Source organism: Galeopterus variegatus, unplaced genomic scaffold (assembly GCF_000696425.1).
Source record: "Galeopterus variegatus unplaced genomic scaffold, G_variegatus-3.0.2 Scaffold2228, whole genome shotgun sequence".
Lineage (NCBI taxonomy): Eukaryota > Metazoa > Chordata > Mammalia > Dermoptera > Cynocephalidae > Galeopterus > Galeopterus variegatus.
Genome location: NW_007728339.1, coordinates 89151 through 90890, shown reverse-complemented (window position 1 = coordinate 90890; position 1740 = coordinate 89151).

Below are 1740 nucleotides of genomic sequence, written 5' to 3'. Positions count from 1 at the left end.
TTTTTTTTGTAGCTATTGTGAATGGTATTGCTTTCTCGATTTCTTCTTCAGCTCTTTCATTATTGGTGTACAGGAGTTTTATTTGTGTGTTGATTTTGTATCCTGCCACTATACTGAATTCACTTATTAGTTCTAGCAATTTCTGGGTGTAGTCTTTAGGGTTTTCTAGGTGTATGATCATGTCATCTGCAGATAGGGATAGTTTGACTTCCTTCTTTCTGATTTGGATGTCCTTTGTTGCTTTGTCTTGTCTTATTGAGCTGGCTAGAACTTCCAGTACTATATTGAATAAGAGTGGGAAAAGTGGGCATCATTGTCTTGTTCCAGATCTTAGAGGAAAAGCCTCCAATTTTTGTCCACTCAGTATGATGTTAGCTGTGGGATTGTCATATATGGCCTTTAATGTGTTGAGGTACATTCCTTCTATACATATTTTGTTGAGAGTTTTTATCATGAAGGGGTGTTGGATTTTATCAGATGCTACGAAAGTTAATCTGTGTCAGCTTGATTAGATGAAGGAATGCTGAGAAACCTGGTAAAGCTATCTTTTTAGGTGCGTCCATGAGGGTATTTCCAGCAGAGATTAGTATGAGAGTCTAAGTGGGCTGGGTGGGAAAGACCCTCCTTCAATGTGGGTGGGAGCCATCCAATCCGCTGGGGGCCTGGAGAGAGTAAAAAAATGGAAGAAAAAGGTAAATTGCTCTCTCTATCTGCTGGAGCTGGGATACACTCTTCTCTCCTGTCCATGGATATCAGAGCTTGAGACTCTTCAGCTTTTGGGTTCCAGCACATACACCAAGGACACCATAGGTTTCCCTGGTTTTGAAGCATTTGGATTTGGACTGAGCCATGCTTCTGGCATCCAGTTTGCAGACGGCCTGTCGTGGGACTTCTCTTCACAATCACGTGAGCTAATTCCCCTAATAAATTCCCTCTCATATATTTATAACAGATCCTGTTGGGTCTATCTCTTTGGAGAACCCCAGCTAGTACAGATGCTATTTCTGCATCTATTGAAATGATCATATGTTTTTTNTTTTTTCCCTTCATTCTGTTGATGTGATGTATCATGTGTATTGATTTGCATATGTTGAGCCATCCTTGCATCCATGGGATGAATCCCACTTGATCATGGTGAATGATCTTTTTAATGTGTTGGATTCTGTTTGCTACTATTTTACTGAGGATCTTTGCATCTGTGTTCATTAAGGATATTGGTCTATAGTTTTCTTTTTTTGTTGTGTCTTTTTCTGGTTTTGGTTTGAGGTTAATGGTGGCCTCCTAGAATGAGTTTGGAAGTATTCCCTAGCTTCAAATTTTGGAAGAATTTGAGAAGAATTGGTATTAGTTCTTCTTTAAATATTTGTTAGAGTTTGGCAGTAAGCCATCTGGTCCTGTGGTTTTCTTTGTTGGGAGACTTTTTATTACTACTCAATTTTTTTACTTGTTATTGGTCTGTTTGAGTTTTCTAGTTCTTCACGATTCAATCTTNCTCAATTTTTTTACTTGTTATTGGTCTGTTTGAGTTTTCTAGTTCTTCACGATTCAATCTTGGTGAGTTGTGTGTGTGCAGGAATTTATCCATTTCTTCTAGGTTTTCCAGTTTGTTTGCATATAGTTGTTCATAGTAGTTTCTTATGATCCTCTATATTTCTGTGGTATCAGTTGTAATGTTTCCTTTTTCATTTCTGATTTTATTTACTTGAATCTTCTTTCCTTCCCCCCACCAGCATTAGTCTA